Source organism: Triticum dicoccoides, chromosome 5B, assembly GCF_002162155.2.
Source record: "Triticum dicoccoides isolate Atlit2015 ecotype Zavitan chromosome 5B, WEW_v2.0, whole genome shotgun sequence".
NCBI lineage: Eukaryota > Viridiplantae > Streptophyta > Magnoliopsida > Poales > Poaceae > Triticum > Triticum dicoccoides.
Window position 1 is genome coordinate 11,670,769 of NC_041389.1, and position 6,992 is coordinate 11,677,760.

Consider the following 6,992-nt stretch of genomic DNA (forward strand, 5'->3'; position numbering starts at 1 on the left):
TGCATCATATCCAATAGGGTGCAGTTATGATGTTCGGACACACCATCACACTATGGTGTTCCAGGCTGTATTAGTTGTGAAACTATTTCCACAATGTCTTAATTCTATGCCAAACTCGTAATTCAGATATTCATCTCTATGATCATATCATAGATATTTTATCCTCTTGTCACGACGATCTTTCAACTTCACCCTGAAATTACTTGAACCTTTCAATAATTCAGACTCATGATTCATCAAGTAAATGTACTCAACATCCACTCAAATTATCTGTGAAGTAAGAACATAACAATATCCACTACATGCCTCAGCACTCATTGGACTGTACACATCAAAATGTATTACTTCCAACAAGTTTCTATCTTGTTCCATCTTACTGAAAACGAGGCTTTTCAGTCATCTTGCCCGTGTGGTATGATTTGCATGTCCCAAGTGATTCAAAAACAAGTGAGTCAAAACGGTCCATTTCCATGGAGTTTCTTCATGCATATACACCAATACACATGGTTCGCTTGTCTCAAACTTTTCAAAAACGAGTGAGCCCAAAGATCCATCAATATGGAGCTTCTTCATGCGTTTTATACCGATATGACTTACGTGGCAGTGCCACAAGTAGGTGGTACTATCATTACTATCTTTTGGCATGAACATGTGTATCACTACGATCGAGATTTAATAAACCATTCATTTTAGGTGTAAGACCATTGAAGGTATTATTCAAATAAACAGAGTAACCATTATTCTCCTTAAATGAATAACCGTATTGCGATAGACGTAATCCAATCATGTCTATGCTCAACGCAAACACCAAATAACAATTATTTAGGTTTAACACCAATCTCTTTGGTAGAGGGAGCGTGCGATGCTTGATCATATCAAGCATGGAAAAAACTTCCAACACATATCGTCAGCTCACCTTTAGCTAGTCTCCGTTTATTCCGTAGCCTTTTGTTTCGAGTTACTAACACTTAGCAACCGAACCTGTATCTAATACCCTGGTGTTACTAGGAGTACTAGTAAAGTACACATTAACATAATGTATATCCAATATACTTCTATCGACCTTGCCAGCCTTCTTATCTACCAAGTATCTAGGGTAATTCTGCTCTAGTGGTTGTTCCCCTTATTACAGAAGCACTTAGTCTCGGGTTTGGGTTTTACCTTGGGTTTCTTCACTAGAGCAGCAGCTGATTTGCCGTTTCATGATGTATCCCTTCTTGCCCTTGCCCTTCTTGAAACTAGTGGTTTCACCAACCATCAACAATTGATGCTCCTTCTTGATTTCTACTTTCGCGGTGTCAAACATCGCGAATACCTCAAGGATCATCATATCTATCCCTGATATGTTATAGTTCATCACGAAGCTCTAACAGCTTGGTGGTAATGACTTCGGAGAAACATCACTATCTCATCTGGAAGATCAACTCCCACTCGATTCAAGCGATTGTTGTACTCAGACAATCTGAGCACAAGCTCAACAATTGAGCTTTTCTCCTTAGTTTGCAGGTTAAGAAAGTCATCGGAGGTCTTGTACCTCTTGACATGGGCACGAGCCTGAAATCCCAATTTCAGCCCTCAAAACTTCTCATATGTTTCGCGACGTTTCAAAAATGTCTTTGGTGCCTCAACTTTAAACCGTTTAACTGAACTATCACGTAGTTATCAAAACGTGTATGTCAGATGTTCGCAACAACCACAGACAACGTTCGAGGTTCAGCACACTGAGCGGTGCATTAAGGACATAAGCCTTCTATGAAGCAATGAGGACAATCCTCAGTTTACGGACCTAGTCCGCATAATTGCTACTATCAACTTTCAACTAATTTTTTCTCTAGGAACATATCTAAACAGTAGAACTATAGCGTGAGCTACGACATAATTTGCAAAATCCTTTTGACTATGTTCAGGATAATTAAGTTCATCTTATGAACTCCCACTCAGATACACATCCCTCTAGTCATCTAAGTGATTACATGATCCGAGTCAAACTAGGCCGTGTCCGATCATCACGTGAGACGGACTAGTCATCATCGGTGAACATCTTCATGTTGATCGTATCTTCTATACGACTCATGCTCGACCTTTCGGTCTCCGTGTTCCGAGGCCATGTCTGTACATGCTAGGCTCGTCAAGTTAACCCTAAGTGTTTCGCCTGTGTAAATCTGTCTTACACCCGTTGTATGTGAACGTTAGAATCTAACACCCGATCATCACGTGGTGCTTCGAAACACGAACTGTCGCAACGGTGCACAGTTAGGGGAGAACACTTCTTGAAATTGTTGTAAGGGATCATCTTATTTACTACCGTCGTTCTAAGCAAATAAGATGTATAAACATGATAAACATCACATGCAATCAAATAGTGACATGATATGGCCATCATCACTTTGCTCCTTTTGATCTCCATCTTCGGGGCTCCATGATCATCATCGTCACCGGCATGACACCATGATCTCCATCATCGTGTCTTCATGAAGTTGCCTCTCCAACTATTACTTCTACTACTATGGCTAACGGTTAGCAATAAAGTAAAGTAATTACATGACGTTTAAGTTGACACGCAGGTCACAAATAAATTAAGACAACTCCTATGGCTCCTGCCGGTTGTCATACTCATCGACATGCAAGTCGTGATTCCTATTACAAGAACATGATCAATCTCATACATCACATATATCATTCATCACATCCTTTGGCCATATCACATCACATAGCATACCCTGCAAAAACAAGTTAGACGTCCTCTAATTGTTGTTTGCATGTTTTACGTGGCTGCTATGGGTTTCTAGCAAGAACGTTTCTTACCTACGCATGAACCACAACGTGATATGCCAATTGCTATTTACCCTTCATAAGGACCCTTTTCATCGAATCCGATCCGACTAAAGTGGGAGAGACTGGCACCCGCTAGCCACCTTACGCACCAAGTGCATGTCAGTCGGTGGAACCTGTCTCACGTAAGAGTACGTGTAAGGTCGGTCCGGGCCGCTTCATCCCACAATACCGTCGAAACAAGATTGGACTAGTAACGGCAAGCATATTGAACAAAATCAACGCCCACAACTACTTTGTGTTCTACTCGTGCAAAGAATCTATGCAATAGACCTAGCTCATGATGCCACTGTTGGGGAACGTAGCAGAAATTCAAAATTTTCCTACGTGTCACCAAGATCTATCTATGGAGAGACTAGCAACGAGGGGAAGGAGAGTGCATCTACATACCCTTGTAGATCGCTAAGCGGAAACGTTCAAGTGAACGGGGTTGATGGAGTCGTACTCGTCGTGATTCAGATCACCGATGATCCTAGTGCCGAACGGACGGCACCTCCGCGTTCAACACACGTACAGCTCGACGATGTCTCCCACGCCTTGATCCAGCAAGGAGAGAGGGAGAGGTTGAGGAAGACTCCATCCAGCAGCAGCACAACGGCGTGGTGGTGGTGGAGGAGCGTGGCAATCCTGCAGGGCTTCGCCAAGCACCTACGGGAGAGGAGGAGGTGTCACGGGAGGGAGGGAGGCGCCAAGGGCTCAGGTATGGATGCCCTCCCTCCCCTCCACTATATATAGGGGCAGGGGAGAGGGGGGAGGCGCAGCCTTGCCCCTTCCTCCAAGGAAGGGGTGCGGCTAAGAGGGGGGGAGGAGTCCATCCTCCCCAAGGCACCTCGGAGGTGCCTTCCCCTTTGAGGACTCTTCCCTCTAGGGTTCCCTAGGCGCATGGGCCTCTTGGGGCTGGTGCCCTTGGACCATGTAGGCCAAGGCGCATCCCCTACAGCCCATGTGGCCCCCCGGGGCAGGTGGCCCCACCCGGTGGGCCCCCGGGAACCTTCCGGTGGTCCGGGTACAATACCGATGACCCCGAAACTTGTCCAGATGGCCGAAACAGGACTTCCTATATATAAATCTTTACCTCCGGCCCATTCCGGAACTCCTTGTGACGTCCGGGATCTCATCCGGGACTCCGAACAACATTCGGTAACCACATACAAACTTCCTTTATAACCCTAGCGTCATCGAACCTTAAGTGTGTAGACCCTACGGGTTCGGGAGACATGCAGACATGACCGAGATGTTCTCCGGTCAATAACCAACAGCGGGATCTGGATACCCATGTTGGCTCCCACATGTTCCACGATGATCTCATCGGATGAACCACGATGTCAAGGACTCAATCGATCCCGTATACAATTCCCTTTGTCTAGCGGTATGGTACTTGCCCGAGATTCGATCGTCGGTATACCGATACCTTGTTCAATCTCGTTACCGGCAAGTCTCTTTACTTGTTCCGTAACACATCATCCTGTGATCAACCCCTTGGTCACATTGTGCACATTATGATGATGTCCTACCGAGTGGGCCCAGAGATACCTCTCCGTTTACACGGAGTGACAAATCCCAATCTCGATTCGTGCCAACCCAACAGACACTTTCAGAGATACCCGTAGTGTACCTTTATAGCCACCCAGTTACGTTGTGACGTTTGGCACACCCAAAGCACTCCTACGGTATCCGGGAGTTGCACAATCTCATGGTCTAAGGAAATGATACTTGACATTATAAAAGCTTTAGCATACGAACTACATGATCTTGTGCTAGGCTTAGGATTGGGTCTTGTCCATCTCATCATTCTCCTAATGATGTGATCCCGTTATCAACGACATCCAATGTCCATAGCCAGGAAACCATGACTATCTGTTAATCACAACGAGCTAGTCAACTAGAGGCTCACTAGGGACAGATTGTGGTCTATGTATTCACACGTGTATTACGATTTCCGGATAATACAGTTATAGCATGAATAAAAGACAATTATCATGAACAAGGAAATATAATAATAATACTTTTATTATTGCCTCTAGGGCATATTTCCAACAGTCTCCCACTTGCACTAGAGTCAATAATCTAGTTCACATCGATATGTGATTAACACTCAAGGTCACATCCCCATGTGACTAACACCCAAAGAGTTTACTAGAGTCAACAATCTAGTTCACATTTACCATGTGATTAACACTCGATGAGTTCTGGGTTTGATCATGTTATGCTTGTGAGAGAGGTTATAGTCGACGGGTCTGAACCTTTCAGATCCGTGTGTGCTTTACAAATCTCTATGTCATCTCCTAGATGCAGCTACCACATTCTATTTGGAGCTATTCCAAATAACTGTTCTACTTGGAGCTATTCTAAATTGTTGCTCCATTATACGTATCCGGTATCTCTACTCAGAGCTATCCGGATAGGTGTTAAGCTTGCATCGACGTAACCCTTTACGACGAACCCCTTTACCACCTCCATAATCGAGAAAATTCCTTAGTCCACTAGTTACTAAGGATAACTTTGACCGCTGTCCCGTGATCCATTCTTGGATCACTCTTGTACCCCTTGACTAACTCATGGCAAGGCACACTTCAGGTGCGGTACACAGCATAGCATACTGTAGAGCCTACATCTTATGCATAGGGGACGACCTTAGTCCTTTCTCTCTATTCTGCCATGGTCGAGCTTTAAGTCTTAACTTCATACCTTACAACTCAGGCAAGAACTCCTTTTTTGACTGATCCATCTTGAACACCTTCAAGATCATGTCAAGGTATGTGCTCATTTGAAAGTACCATTAAGCGTTTTAATCTATCCTTATAGATCTTGATGCTCAATGCTCAAGCAGCTTAATCCAGGCTTTTCCATTGAAAAATACTTTCCAAATAACCCTTTATGCTTTCCAGAAATTCTACGTCATTTCCGATCATTAATATGTCAACAACATATACTTATCAAAAATTCTATAGTGCTCCCACTCACTTCTTTGGAAATACAAGTTTCTCATAAACTTTGTATACACCCAAAATCTTTGATCATCATCAAAGCATACATTCCAACTCCGAGATGCTCACTCCAGTCCTCAGAAGGATTGCTGGAGCTTTGCATACTTATTAGCATATTTCAGGATAGACAAAACCTTCCGGTTGTATCACATACAACCTTTCCTCAAGAATCGTCGAGGAAACAATGTTTTGACATACTATCTGCAAGATTTCATAAATAATGCAGTAATTGCTAATATAATTCCAACAGACTCTTAGCATCGCTACGAGTGAGAAAGTCTCATCGTAGTCAACTCCTTGAACTTGTCGAAAAACATCTTAACGACAAGTCGAGCTTTCTCAATGGTGACACTTACCATCATTGTCTGTCTTCCTTTCAAAATCCATCTGCACTCAACAGCCTTACGACCATCGAGTTGTTCTGCCAAAGTCTACACTTTGTTTTCATACATGGATCCTATCTCGGATTTTATGGCTTCTAACCATTTGTCGGAATTTGGGCCCACCATCGCTTCTCCATAGCTCGTAGGTTCATTGTTGTCTAGCAACATGACCTTCAAGACAGGATTACTGTACCACTCTGAAGTAGTACGTATCCTTGTCACCCTACGAGGTTTGGTAGTGACTTGATCCGAAACTCCATGATCACTATCATAAGCTTCCACTTCAATTGGTGTAGGTGCCATAGGAACAACTTCATGTGACCTGCTACACACTTGTTGAAGTGACGGTTCAATAACCTCATCAAGTCTCCACCATCCTCCCACTCAATTCTTTCGAGAGAAACTTTTCCTCGAGAAAGGACCCGATTCTAGAAACAATCCCTTATTGCTTTCGAATCTGAGACAGGAGGTATACCCAACTGTTTTGGGTGTCCTATGAAGATGCATTTATCCGCTTTGGGTTTGAGCTTATCAGCCTGAAACCTTTCCACATAAGCATCGCAGCCCCAAACTTCTAAGAAATGACAGCTTAGGTTTCTCTAAACCATAATTCATACGGTGTCATCTCAACGGAATTACGTGGTGCCCTATTTAAAGTGAATGTGGTTGTCTCTAATACCTAACCCATAAACTATAGTGGTACTTCAATAAGAGACATCATGGTATGCATCATATCCAATAGGGTGCAGTTATGATGTTCGGACACACCATCACACTATGGTGTTCCAGG